The sequence below is a fragment of the Gossypium hirsutum genome, chromosome A13 (genome assembly GCF_007990345.1).
Source record: "Gossypium hirsutum isolate 1008001.06 chromosome A13, Gossypium_hirsutum_v2.1, whole genome shotgun sequence".
Lineage (NCBI taxonomy): Eukaryota > Viridiplantae > Streptophyta > Magnoliopsida > Malvales > Malvaceae > Gossypium > Gossypium hirsutum.
Genome location: NC_053436.1, coordinates 62,465,715 through 62,481,579, shown reverse-complemented (window position 1 = coordinate 62,481,579; position 15,865 = coordinate 62,465,715).

The window sequence follows — 15,865 nt, the reverse complement described above, 5'->3', positions numbered from 1 at the left end:
AAGCTTAAAGCTCAAATTCAAGAGTTACTGGATAGAGGGTTCATCTGCCCTAGTGTGTCTTCGTGGGAAGCACCGGTCTTATTTGTGAAAAAAGAAGGATGGAACCATGCATATGTGCATCAATTACCGGTAATTGAACAAATTGACTATTAAAAATAAGTACCCCCTACCGAGGATTAGCGATCTATTTGACCAGTTTCGATGAGCTTCAGTTTTCTCTAAGATAGATATTCAATCTAGGTACCATCAACTGAGAATCAAAGATATTGATGTGCATAAGACGGCATTTCAGACTAGCTATGGTCACTATGAGTTCTTGGTAATGCCGTTTGGACTGACGAATGCACCAGTAGCTTTTATGGATCTGATAAACCATGTGTTCCAACCCTCTCTGGACCAGTTCGTAGTAGTGTTTATTGATGATATTCTGGTGTATTCGAAGACTAAGGTGGAGCATGATGAACATCTCCAAGTGGTTTTGTAGATTTTGAGAGAGAAGTAATTATACGCCAAGTTTAGCTAGTGTGAATTCTGGTTACGTGAGGTAACGTTTCTTGGTCATGTGGTATCTACTGAGGGGATTAGGGTTGATCCTCCAAAAATTAAAGCTATTTTGGATTGGAAGCAACCTAAGTTGGTATCGAAAGTTCGAAGGTTTCTAGGTCTGGCAAGGTATTATAGACGTATTGTGGAGGGGTTCTCACTGATTGCCACCCCTTAACTAAGCTGCTACGTAAGGGTGTACCACTTAACTAGACTAATGTGCAGCAAGAGAGCTTTGAGAAGCTTAAGAAAGTATTGACTGAAGCCCTTGTCTTAATATAGCCAAAGCCTGAGAAAGAATTTACTGTGTACAGCGACGCATCACATATCAGTTTCGGATATGTGTTGATACAAGAAGGAAAAGTGGTAGCGTACACGTCATCTCAGCGTAAGACACATGAGGCGAATTATCCGACTCATGACTTGGAGTTGGCCGCGATGGTATTCGCACTGAAAATTTGGAGGCATTACATGTACGGCGAGAAGTGTATCATTTACACGGACCACAAGAGCCTCAAGTATCTCCTCACTCAAAAGGAGCTAAACCTTAGGCAGAAAAGATGGGTTGAGATGCTTAAGGATTATGATTGCTCGATTGAATACCATCCTGGTAAGGTTAACGTGATAGCCAACGCACTGAGCTATAGGGCTATAGTGGATCTGAGGGCAATGTTTGCTTGACTCATCCTATTTGATGATGGTAGTTTGTTGGCCAAACTTCAAGTTAAACCGAGGTGGATTGAATAGATTAAGGGTAAACAATTGGAGGATGGATCACTGGATCCTAGATTCTAATAGATAGAGAGTGGGGAAACATCAAATTTTGGACTGAATAAGAAAAGGGTGTTGTGTTTCCGTGGAAGAGTCTGGGTACCGAGGGATATTGATCTAAGGAAGGCTATACCACGAAAGGCGCATAGTAGTCCTTATGCTATGCATCCCAGTGAGAACAAGATGTACCGAGAGTGAGTTATACTGGTGGCTAGGACTTAAACGTGAGGTTATTGACTTTGTGAGTAAGTGTCTAACTTGCCAACAGGTGAAGGCTGGACATCAGTTACCTTCAGGGTTGCTTCAACCAATTAAGATTCCATTGTGGAAGTGAGAGAGAGTGACTATGGATTTCGTTAGTGGGTTACCCTTAATGTCTACTAAGAAGGATTCGGAATGGGTCATCATGGATCGGTTGACCAAGTCTGCCCATTTCATACTGGTTCGCACTGATTATTCGTTACAGAAACTAGCTAAGTTGTACGTATCCAAGATTGTGAAACTGCATGGGGTACCAGTTTCCATAATATCTGATAGAGATCCTTGCTTCACGTCTCAATTTTTGAAGAAGTTGCAAACGGCTTTGGGTACATGATTGGACTTCCGTACTGTCTTCCATCCTCAGACAGAGAATCAATCCGAGAGGGTGATTCAGATACTAGAGGACATGTTGAAGGGTTGTGTAATTGAATTCTGAGGCAGTTGGGAGGATTACGTACTGTTAGCAGAGTTTGCATATGACAATAGCTATCACTATAGCATACAGATGGCACCGTACGAGGCATTATATGGTTGTAGGTGCCGTACTCCTTAGTCTTGGACTGAGTTGAGTGAGCGGCGTGTTCTGGGTCCTGAATTGATTTCTGATACTGAGGAAAAAGTTAGACTAATTCGGGATCAACTGAAGGCAACATCAGACAGACAGAAGTCGTATGTAGATCTAAAACGTAAGGAGATTGAGTATTTTGTAGGGGATATGGTATTTCTCAAAGTCTCGCCTTTGAAGAAGGTACTGAGGTTTGGTCAGAAGGGCAAGCTAAGCCCTAGATTTATTGGGCCTTACTGAATACTGAAGCGTGTGGAACTAGTTGCCTATCAAGTTAACTTACCTCTAAAGTTGGACAAGATCCATGACGTGTTCCACGTCTCCACCCTGAGGCGATATCACTCTGATTCTACGCATGTTTAATCGACTAAGGAAATTGTGGTTAGACCGAATCTGACCTTCGAGGAGGAGTCGGTTCGAATTTTTAACCGTGATGTGAAAGTTTTGAGGAGAAAGATTGTGCCACTGGTTAAGGTACTATGGAGTAATCACAATTCTGAGGAAGCCGCATGGGAACCCGAGGAGGCCATGCGACAACAATACCCTCATCTATTTTGACCAGGTAAATTTCGAGGCCGAGACTTTCTCTTAGGGGGTAGAGTTGTAATGATCGAAAAATCAAAGTAATTATTTTTGTGTGTTTGTGATGTGAAAGTATGTCTGGTTGAGTGGTTGTGTGCTCTGGAAGTGTCTAGGAAGTCTTGGGTTCAAGCCTTGACTTCCACAAAAAAATTATCTTTTTAAGAATGAAACTCCTATCTTTAGCCAGCGAGGTTTTAAAGAATGGTAGGGAAAACATGTCATAAAATAACTTCAAGTTGAGTGGTTGGTGGCCTGTTGATGAGGCCAGAGGACAGAGGTTCAAATCCATGTAGGGATGGTGGAGTATTTTTTATTTTGTTGCAAGCGTGGCGGAGGTGTTCTAGGTTGTCCGAAACTCTAAGGAGTTTGTGTGGGATTCAAATTGGCAAGGTGAGAGATTGTAGGAGGATTCTAGGGAGTGGATCATGGGATAGGGGAGTGGTACTGCCGAAACAGGATTCCTCTTAAGCCATTCGGTTGCCTTGGGAGTCTATAGCCATTCAGTCAATCCCCATTTACCGAATTCATTGAAGTCCTGTCCCGAATTTGGTTTACTGCTTTTTCTCCCTTTGATCCCCTCTGTTGTTCGATTTTTGCTCTTGGATTGATCGAGAATTTCTATTCTCTTCCTTTACACATACATTGGTCGAATATTGTAAGGCTTATTTTGAGTTGCCTCTCTTCAAGTATTTCTCTTCTCACGCCACAATTCCCTTTCCCTTTTTCTTCATCTCCTCCTCTTCTCTAAAGTCGAATATTTCTTTCCTGATTTCATTCTTCTGTTCTCTGTTGGGCTGAATGCCATACTCTCTCTCTCTCTCAAATCCTTTTTGGTTCTTCTTGCTTTGGCCAAACCTATTTGATTGTCTATTGCCGAAAGTCATATGAGTTATTGGTAAGCGTATCTTTCAATCAGTTTATTATTCTTTTGTAGCCAAATTTCTGTTGGCTCTTCTACAAAGTTTCGGCTTTCCCTTTTCTTTATCCTTGGGGCCGAATATATGTTTCTTTGTTCTAATAACATATGATCTGCCGAATCTTGCTAGGGGTGTGGATTCTATTATGTAAGTTTAGGCCGATTACTCTTCTCTTTGCTAGTGGCCTATTCTCTTTTGGGGTAAGTGTTTTAAGTGAGATGTGTTTTTATTAGACTTTAAATACTTATGAGTCAATCGAATGTTTCTTGTGAAGGTCGAAGTTTTGAAGTGGTACGTGGGTGTTAAGCCAGTAAGGATCTGCGATTGTTGCTTTGGTAAGTGACAGTGAATCAAACGAATCCTTTTCGATATTGTGGTAGATTAACGATGGTTTTAGACTAATGAGGGATTGTTGTTAATCATAGGTGCTTGGATCTCAAAAGCATTTCGGCTACAACCCCATCCATATCAGGTGTGTGTAACACTGCAATTAGACGTGAAACTGCAAAGGTTGAAAAGCCAAAAAGCTGAAAAGTGGGTTGTCGGCACCACACGGGAGTGGGGGCGCCCGTGTGGCAGGCCGTGTGAAAAAACATGGCCGTGTCGTCAACGAGATGGCCATGAGCTTTTTCATAGGCCGAAACGATACTGGGCTATTTTGGGTCTAACTGAGCCATGGAGGCCTAATGGGCCTGCAGGCCCCACATGAAGAGAATCACTCATAAGTGTGGTTAGCTATGGGCGAGGATGTGTGAGCCACACGACTATGGCCATTTTTGTGGCCCATACGAGCATGGGCCCGCAAAATTAGCCGTGGGCCCATTATCATCGATTTACTGTTAAGGTTGCACGGGTCACCCAAGATGACTGTGGACCTACTGTTGGGCCGATAAGTGTAGCGAGACCCTTATTTTTTAAAATGTCTGATATACCCCTATGTGACTTATGATTGTTTGAGCATGCCATCTTTTACTTTTTATACATCTGTATTATGTTGCATTGCATGGAGTGGGATATATACTTTTGGAGGAAGTGTACTGAAAGGCTATAAGCCTATTACTGGCAGCTCTGCTACAATTATACTCTTTTAGTGCCATAACTGGTACTACTTGTAGTGTAGGAATGGGTGGGTCGATTTTATCCCTACATGGTGTGTAGGGTTGGTACAGAGATGATGTGTAGAGGTTGGATTAGGTAGGACTCTCTGATTGCATACTGTACTAATAATGTATTGGGCTCAGGCCCCACTGATACTATTACTGAGATGGGCTGAGGCTAAGACTACTTCTATTACTGATAAGGGCTAAGGCCTTAATTGAGACTGAAAGGGCTTAGCCCCAAATTGTGTATTCTCTGCTTGATTGCTATTGTGGGATTTCAAACACTGAGTTTTTCTAAACTCACCCATCTGTTTATTGTGCAGGAAATCCCCAGACTTAGGCGGTTCGATGCGACAGAGGACTCAGTGGTGGCCACTCGACTTAGTAATTTTTAATGTTATAATTTAAGTTTATTTTGGGTAATTTTATGTAATAAGGCCTCTTTAAGTTTATTTTTAATTTGTGGATTTAAATATATTGGTTTATACCTGTTACCAGTATGACTCAAGTTTTCAAAAAATAAATGATTTTCAGCTGTCATGCTTACGCAACTTGTTTTAAAAGCTTACACAAAAAACACTGTCTTTCTCAAAAAAATCTAAGATGAATTACGTTTTGCTTAAGCAACTGGAGTTTTAACAATGAACATGATATCTTGACTTGTCAGAATCATAACGAGGTTTTATCATAAAACAAATTTTTCCAACAGAACTACACTTTTCAAAACACACTCCAATGTGACATCACAGATTCGGCCATAACGTCTAGGCCGGGTTTGGGATGTTACAGATATTTTGCCTTATGTTAATAGTAAGATTTGTGTTACTTATTATTATTTGCATATGAACTTACTAAGCTTAGAAGCTTACCACCCTTTCTTTCTTTTTCTAGTGTCGCCAAGCTAGCTCGGGGATCGAAGGGCGTCAGAGTTTTCGCTCACACTATTAATTCAATATTTGGGTATAGTTAGTCTCAACATTTTGAGTATGGAATGTATAAGGACTTGGTCTTTTTGTTATGTGTCATTTTGATTAGCCAAATGTGTTGGCTCAAAATGGTATTGTGATTCATTTTGTATATGGCCATGAGAGGTGGCTCATATTGATTATTTGGGTTGTAACACTAATTAGTTATGCATGCATGCAAATGTGTTTATGCTTGTTATGGTTGTTTGATCAATGTGTGATGAGATGTGGGTTATATGTTTAAGGTATTTGTTTGATGAGGCTTGTGATTGTTTGTGATTATGAGTGTGATGGATGGCATGTATATTTAATGGATGAAATTTGATTAGTGTGTATGGCAATAAAAGTGGTACAAATGTATAACTTGGAAGTAGGATAGCAAAGATGATTATCCATGAAATTGGTGTGGAATAACTTGGGTAAACCTACTAACTTGAATATGTTATACATTGACTATTAAAAACATAAAATGTTTATGCTTCATATGTTGGAAGACTTATGTTGTATGCTATGAAGTGGGTTTAAGTGTGTGAGTGCTTACAGATGGAAAATGGCTTGGAAAATAGCCTAGAAGTTTTCCACACTGGTATGTGTCTAGGCCTTGTGTGACACACAGTCTGCCCCATGGTTGTATGATCCAGCCATGTGTCCCTGCACCCTAATTAATGTAAAATAGAATGCCCAATATTAAACAAATGGGCAGAGACACGGCCGTGTGTCTCAATCGTGTGGAGGACACGACCTCAGGACATGGGCGTCTGCCCTAGCCGTATGAAGTCTGCACTTGGTTTTTGGAATTTAATTCGTCACATGTCCTAAGCACACGGGTGTGTGACTTAGTCGTGTGACCTTATTTTGTTGATGATGTCTTAAACGGAGAGTTACACGGGCTAAGGACACAGGTGTGTCCCTAGTCACACGGGTGTGTGTGGCCATACGACCTACCCACACGGGCGTATGACTCTCCAAAATAAAAAAATTTTCTAAGTGTCAAAAAGGTTCTGAGAGTTCTCGGTTTAGGCCAAACCACTCCCGATGTATGTTTTGGGCCTCTTAGGCCTTATAAGGGACAAATTGCATGTGATTGAAAAGTTTTAAATTTGGATGAAATTTTATGGCCCGTGTGAATATTTATGTTTAACTTCGGTAATGCCTTGAGCCATTTCCTAACGTCAGATACAGGTAAGGGGTGTTATATTTAGTGGTATCAGAGCTACAATTTAGTCGGTTCTCGGACTAACATAGCATGTGTACAAGTCTAGCTATACATTCCATACATATATTATTATAGTGTGATGACTCCTGACGATTTTATGTTGTGTTTTCGTATAGTAAACGGATCCCGACAGAGCAGCGGCAGATGATGTTGAAAGTAACGCGCCTGCTCCCGCTAAAGGAGCAGTGCCATTTGATAGTAGACCCACAATGCTAGTAAAGGAGAAGGAGGAAGGGAATCCTTTCTCAATATGATGGATGCTGGTACACGGAGTTCGTTCGAACGAACTCGAACGTTCAACCCCCTCCACCCCCTCCAAATCCTCAACCCGTACCCCAAATGCCTCAAGGAATGAAATTTATGAGATTTTATAGAACCCCAATTGATAAAATTCAAAAGCAAGAAGCCAAGGAATTTAGGGCCAATGCTGATGATGACCTCGAGAGAGCGGAATTTTGGCTTGAGAATTTTATTCGGGTATTCAATGAGCTATCATGCACACCTGAAAAATGTTTGAAGTGTGCTATTTCGTTGTTGAGAGATGCGTCATATCATTGGTGGAAGACACTAGTTTTGGTGGTTCTGAAAGAAAGGGTCACATGGGAATTCTTTCAAGAGGAGCTCCGAAAGAAATACATTAGTGAGCGATTCATCGATCAAAAGCATAAGGAATTTCTTGATTTGAAACATGGCCGTATGTCAGTTACTGAGTACGAAAGAGAGTTTGTCTTGTTCAGTAAATATGCTCGAGAGTGTGTATCATCCGAGGCTAAAATGTGTAGAAGGTTTGAAGAAGAACTTAATGAGGATATTAGAGTGGTAGTGGATATTCTTAAGTTGAAGGAATTTGTTGTGCTCGTTGATCAGGCTTGTAAAGCTGAGGAGTTGACCAAGGAAAAGAGAAAAGCCAAGGTTGAGGTTAGAGATATAAGGAAGAGGCCAACGAGCAAGTCATTTCCCTCTCAGTCTAAGAAATCTAGAGATATGTATCCCCGTTCTCATGTTTCGGCTGGGCATTCGTACAGAAATCGTAAGAAGCAAAATTTGGGTTTTAAATCTCATGCTACATTGATGGCTAGTGTGGGTAATGATAGACCTTCCAGATCTAAGTGCCAACAATGTGGTAGAAGCCATTTTAGTAAGTGTAGGGTGAACGATGGATCTTGTTTTCGATGTGGTTCTCAAGACCACTATATCAAAGACTGTCCTGAGATGATCGAGAAAGAAAAATTTCAGGGTACAAGGCCCGGTAGTACGGGTACAAAAGGGAGACCCTCGAGAAATGCTGGTAATGGGGCTAAGTAGTAAAAATGCAATGACGGATACAGTAGTGAGATCCGAAGCTAGAGGTCCGGCTAAGGCCTATGCCATACGTGTGCATGAGGATGGATCTTCTCCCGATGTGATCATGGGTACTTTTTCTCTTTATGATGCTACTATTATTACCTTGATTGACCCTGGATCTATTCATTCATATGTGTGCATGAAATTGGTAACTAGCATGAATATGCCTGTTGAGTCTATGGAATACGCCCGTGTCTCTGCCCGTGTGGACAAAAATAGGCCCCTTGAATAGCCAATTTGCCACCCCAATTTGGGTCAACCTGCAAACACCAAACCAAGATATATGCACAACCATTTCAGCCAATATCTATACCAAACCATACATAATTTATGCTATAACATTACTAATCATTTTAAAACTCAATTCATCAATAAATTCATACAAAACTTAAACTAAAATCATACCTAAACATATGATCAATACATCATTCAATCAAATGCTCAAAACTTACAAAAACTTCTCAACATTGACCAATTCTTTTGGCCAACTAAAACATACCACAATTTCACATTAGCATCACATATCATATACCATTATCAAACTATAAGTTCAAACAAAAACTAGCCATATCACATGGCTAAATATATACATCACAAAACATAATCCCACAACTTTTAGGCTACACATGTCATACTTTAACATATACATTTTCAAAGTACAAAAATAAGGTTCGATAGTGTAGTGATGATCCTCAACAATCCCCGTGCTCACACTAGCTTCGATATCTATAAAACAATGCAAACACACACAAAGTAAGCTTTCAAAATCTTAGTAAGTCATATACAAATAAACATATCATTCAAATTAAATAATTATCATCAAATCATTTATACTTTGTATACCAATGCTAACATAAATCTCATATTCAAATACTTACCTTTCGTTCTCAAATAGGATACACAAACTAAATATACTTGAATCTAATATGATTTCACAAAGTTATTCATTTTCTAAGAATGCCCGTTTGAACCATTTGGAAACATAAGGATACGCGGATAGCTCAAAGAACATATACAATGCCAACATCCCAGACGTGGTCTTACATGTAATCAAACATCGATGCCACTGTCCTACACAGGGTCTTACACGAAATCAGATATGATGCCAATGTCCCAAACATCGTCTTACACGGAAAACAGAAGTCGATGCCAACGTCATAGGCGTGGTCTTACTCGCAGAACAGATATCGGAAATCCTATGTCATGACATATGTATCCTAACTATTCTTAAGGTTCGTACGGGGCTTTTCAGACGTCGAAAATTTGTCGATACTTTCTCGAATAGCATATATTTAGCTCATACATTCATTCATCACAATTCAATATCAAATGAATAATAATAATTCAATTTAAACAAGCTTATTTGTATATCGACTTACCTCGTAGGGATTCGGATAGATGGAATCGGTTACTCGACGACTTTCGACTTTTCCCGATCTAATTTTGTATTCTTTAGTTATCGATTTAAATCAATTAAAATTTAACTTATTCAATCACACATTCATTCAAAACAATCCATATACACAAAATTAGGGCATTTTGCAAACTAGCCCTCACATTTTTACATTTTAACACTTTTGTCCCTAATTCACAAAATCAAAAAATACACATAATTTGCTTGTACACAAGCTTAGATGAATTTTAATAGCTCTCATACAAGTCCATACATTTCATTTATTTCATATTTAGTCCCTCAATTTACAAATTTCACAATTTAGCTCATTTTACTCAAAATCATCAAAAATCCAAAGACAAAACATATAAACCCAACATCAAACTTTCATATTTCATCATATAACAACATAAAGCTCATGAATTAATCCATGTCACATTTCAAAATCATCAACAAAATAAAAAATTTAGACATGGGCTTGATAGTGTACAAAGCACGATTATAAAAACATAAAAATTATCAAAAACCGAACAAAATACCTACCTCAATCAAGTCTTTCAATGGTCGAACCCTAGGTAGTCTTTTTCTTTTATTTTATTGTGATTTTTTATTGAAGAACATGAATAATGACTTATTTTCATACCTTATTTTAATTATAATTCATTTCATAATTAGTTTACCATTTTGCCCTTTGTTATAAAACTAATAAATCAATAAACACAAGGCAATTAGTGACCATTAACCATGTAAATGGCATATTAACCACATAAGGACTTCTTAAATAATAATCCAAATTAGATAGGCACTTTTAACAAATAGCAGGCAACTTTTATCTTTTACGCGATTAGGTTGTAACATCCCGAATTAGGACCTAATCGAAACAGTAGTTTTGAGACCACAAATATGACATTGTAAAATTTATTTTTATTATATTTTTATGGTATACAATTTCACGGGATGATTTCATGAAAATTTCGTTCGAAAATTTTGACGTTTGGGCACTCAATTGGGTCAAAAGGACTAAATTGTAAAAATTGTAAAAGTTGAGTTCTACATGTTAAAGGTGTCTAATTGTTATGAAATTTTAAATTAGAGGCCCTTAAATGGTAATTAGACCTTTGGATAATTTTTTGGACAAAAATGGACATGAAATGGGTGAAATAGAATATTTTTAAGTTAGTGGCATTTTGGTAATCTAGTAATTAAAATGAATTAAAAACAAAATTAAAAATCAATTTTTGTCCATCTTCTACCCCATGGCCGAAAATTGCATGGAGAACACATAGATAGGGTTTTTCAAGCTTCCAAGCTCGATTGTGAGTCCATTCTAGCCCTTTCTTTAATGATTTTTACTTTTTTGAAATCCTCGTAACAAGATCTACTCATTTCTACCCATATTTTGAGCTAGGGTTTCTATTTAAAAATTTACCCATGGATGACATCCATGTGTTTTGATGTCTAATGGTAGAAAATGAATGCTCGGTATGTAATAAACGACTTTTACTAAGTGATTTTCAGTGAAATTATCAAAAAGGACCGTTTTGCAAAAGTTATAAAATTTGTCATAAAAGTGTGATTTAGTGGAAAGTAGGGACTGCTATTGTTATGAAAATGATTCGGCTAGGCTTAAAATGTAAGGAAATTGGATAAAAGTCATCTTACGAGCCTTGGGCCAAAACTGCAAATATGTGAAAGTTTAGGGGTCAAAATGAAAATTTGTAAAAATATGATTTTTGGACCCATGTGAGTAATGTGACTAATTAGTAAGCTAAATGTGATATTATAGATCAAAGAAAATGAGATTCGGGCATAGATTGGAAATGAATAAGATTAAAGACTAAATCGGAATATATAGTTGTGCTCGCATTCGAGGTAAGTTCGTGTGTCAATAATATTAAAATGCTATGTTTGAATTGAAAATTCTATACTATTATTGCATGAATGACATGATTTAATATATTGAAAAGTGATGAAAGAATGGTATATAAAAATTATAAGAACAATGATATATGACTAGTAGCACATAAAATGTTGGATTGTTCAATTATTGATGGCTTGCCATATGATAGCTGAATATATTGATAATTTGATATAACATGATGTTTTATTAAGTTGGATAACTTGTGAAAGAGTGAAAAGGAAGGTAAGTTTGTATGTAAATAAAATATCGTTTTTACTTATATTATAATATTTTGTTATTATATGAGATGTCGTTGCATATTGAGTGATCACTTGATGTAAATTATGAATTGAAATTAATTATAGATGAATTGGCAAATGGTTGAAAAGTGAGGAATTTCCCGGTTGGACCTTCGGAAAAGAAAAGATACGAATAGTCCTTTGTGAGAACACATGTGTAGTACTATGTGCAGGCTACTATGTGTTTAAAATGGTTTTAGGTCACGTGTGTAGCACTAAGTGCAGGCTACTACTTGTACTAGATTGTTAGGTTGCATGTGTAGTACTAAGTGCAGGTATGCGTACCCGATAGCTTCGATCACATGTGTAGTACTAAGTGCAGGCTACTACCTGTATCCGATGGTTAGGTCACTGTGTAGTACTAAGTGCAGGCTACTACATGTACCAAATTATTAGGTCGTATGTGTAGTATTAAGTGCAGGCTACTATGCATACTAGAGAGCTTCAGTTACAAGGGTGGTAATATGTACAGGCCACCAGGTATCTGTTATTATTTCGATGAGTTCAACGGGAAATTTACTAAGTGAAAATAAATATGATCATGACTATGTGATGAATAAGTGAAGGTTCGTGTGTGTAAACTTATGAGCAATGTGCTCAATATGTGATTGAACTTTGGTAATATTGATATGGAGTAAGTGTTACAATGAATGTTACTACAAAGAAAACATGAAAGAGTGAAATTTAGTAATAAAACAGTTTTGGGAAGCAGTAGTTGCGTGACTTTCAAAAATTGCCAAAAATGGTGGAAATCGAATTAGAAGTTTAATAAGAATGAAATAAAATCTTATTGAGTCTATTTTCATATAAAAGAAACGGTGTAAGCAACATAATTTCATATTATGAGATATTTGAATTCTTGTGAGACAGAGTCAGAATGAGTTCGAAATCCCCTGTTCCGAATTGGAAAAATCACTATAAATTGTAAAAAAAAAAATCATGGGTTAGAAATTATATTCTTAAAATAATTAATGAGCCTATTTTCAAAGGAAATAGACGAGCGCATCATTCGAGTCCCGTACTATGAGATAATCAATTTCTAGTGAAGGGAGGTTGGAACTATCAGATAGCAAAACAGGGGTAAATTTAAAGAATAAATTGGACTTATTGGCTAGACTAAAAATTCTAAAAATTTTATGGTAAAAAGATATGTGTGTCTAGTCTCTGGAAAAATGAGCGGTTCTAAATTCTGAGTCCCGTAGCTCTGGATATAAATAATTTAGTGACCGTGACACGAGAAAACAACTTAACTGGACTTTGAATAAATAGAGAGGAATTGAAAAATAGAATATTAATACAATGCTTATTATTTTTCATGCAAGCTTACTAAGAGTAAAGCTTACTCCCTCCTTTCCATTTCTTTTAGTGTTGTAAGGTCGGCTCGGTTTTGGAGATCGTCGGAGGCAGCATCACACTATCAAGACAACAGCTTTGGAGTATTGATACTTGTGTTAGAAATATCAAGTGAGTGGCATGTATAGGGACCTAGTTCTATGACATGTGTTCCTTACCTCTAACCGCCTCCAGATCAGGGTATGAGGCATTACTACACTCTTATGCACTTTTCTAATACATACATTTCAATTATATACTAAAACCTTTCATAAGTACCCTCTATGTCCCTATTATGGGCTTTGTGAGACCCAAAACAATCATTGAAGTTGGTTCGGAACCAAACCAGAACTTTTCGAACACTTATACATTTTTCATTAAAATAGGGGTCGTACACCAGTGTGGCATGGGCTACGCCCGTGTGGGTAGGCCGTGTGGTCACACACGCCCGTGTTAAAAAAATTGAGCATTCTCTTTATGCACCACAGCCAAACCATACGCCCGTGCGGTGGCCGTGTCCTAACCCACGACTGAGACACACGGCCGTTCCTCTAGCCCGTGTGGCACACATTAGGCTATTTTCCAAGCCCTTTCTATGTTCTTAACTCTTTATACTAATATATGATATATCGACCTTTGTTATAACATCCTGATTTTCAAGTTTTTCGCGATTCCTGATATTTTAAGTAATTTTCTAAAATTTGGTATGTGATTATGGAATTCATAATTTGGGTGTGTAAATGGGCTTATGGAACACTTATGAGTTAGCCAAAACCCGGTTGAATTTTTTAAATTTTGGACTTAGGAGTTAGGGGTTCTGGCTAGGTGCCCTTATATTAAGTTGTGGGTAAAGTGTATCACAAAAAGAGCTTTGGTAGAGTGGCAAGGGTGACGCCATTAAGCTCCTAAAAAGGTGGCGTGTGGAGCATAAGGGAAGACCTGGGATCAATTCCCTATGTTGGCAAATAAGAGTATTTATTTTTATGTGCAGGAAGGGTAAGTGTTGGAACCTAAGTGGATTCTGTAAGAGGAGAGTTGGATCAAGTCAAATGCATGGATTAAGGAGGGATAAGGGGAGAGATTTTAGGGATTTGAGAGAAGGATAGAGCTTAGCCGTTTGGAAGGGGTTAGAGAGGGGAATTCGGTAGAAGGGTATTAGGTTAGTAATTTCGGCATTGGGGTCTTAGCTGTGCCGTTTTCTCATTTGTTTTAGTTTTTTTTCTCTTCTTTTTCTTCCCTAGCCGAATCTACCATCTTTCCTCTCATCTTTTCTCCCGTTTCTTTTTCAAAAACCAGCCCATTACTTTCCTCCACTCATTTATTATTTCTTTCCCTTATCTCTACTTCTGCGGAAGTACCGCAAAAAGTCAAAATCAGTGAAGATAGGGGGTGCCGATTCTTTGTGACCAGCAACCTTTTCTTTCCTTTTCAATTATTGGCGTTCAATTCCTTTACCTTTTAGGCATCCGGATTCAAGAGGAGAGAGACTGTGGTAAGTGTTCAAACTCTAAACAATTCCTAGTGTAACTTTGGCCAAAAGTCGAAACCCCTCTAGTTTAGGGGGGTGGCCAAATGTGGGTATAGGCCTTATGGGGTCTTCTTTTAATATTTTTGTGGTTTATTTAGTGGAGGAGCAGCAAGGTGTAGTGTCGACTTGGAGTAGCTTGGATCACCGGAGTAGCTAGACCTAGTCATCAATCGCGACAAAGGTAAGATTCCTAAGGCCATTATGGATGGTGGCCGAATGTGTAAGTATTAGTATTAGATGATTTTTGGTTTGGTTCAATTATGGGAAGCTAATTATTAATGATGGATTATAGGAGAAATCATGTAGGAGATCTCGTCGAGGAATATCGCCAAACAGGTGTGTAATGAACCCTTTTTCATAGCTTAAAGCGATAAAATGCCGAAAAGCTGAAATGCCGAAATTCTGGCATTTCGAGGACTTGTGAGCAAGCGAACGCTCACTAGTTAGTTAGAATCGATGAGATGATGATCGGGAACAATGGAAATAGTAAGGACGTGTTTTTGGCGTTCACGGTAAGTTGGGCCTCGAGGGGCTGAAATAGGACCCAATAGGCTTTCGGGCCCATTTGGGTAAAATTGGTAGAAAACGGAAATATGTTAAATTGCATGTTAAGACTGTTAATACTGTTATGGATATAGGCTAAATGGGCCTAGATGACAAAATCAGCTGAGTAGGGCCCATTAGGGGTTTTTGGCCCAATAACTCGTTTTCGATAAAAATGGGCCAGAATCACTGTATGCACCCATGAATTGTTTGTAACCGTTAATGAACATGGAAACCCTAATTTTTGGTAAAATTACAAGATTACCCTTATAATATGAAAATGACCGTTTTGCCCCTAGGTAAAAATGACCATTATACCCCTAGGGTTTATATATGAACTTAATGCATGGGATTTTGATAAACATGATATGTATGATATGCACATGATATGTATGATATGCAGATGACATGTATGATATGCACATGATATGTATGATATGCAAACGAGATGTTCATAATTGCATTGGGTTGGGTTTTATATGGATGGAAGAAGTGCAAAAGGGCTTATGCCCCAATTATTAAAAGGGCTTATGCCCCAGTTATTAAAAGGGCTTTGCCCCAGTTATTAAAAGAGGCTAGGCCTTCAGTTATATGATAAAGCAGCTA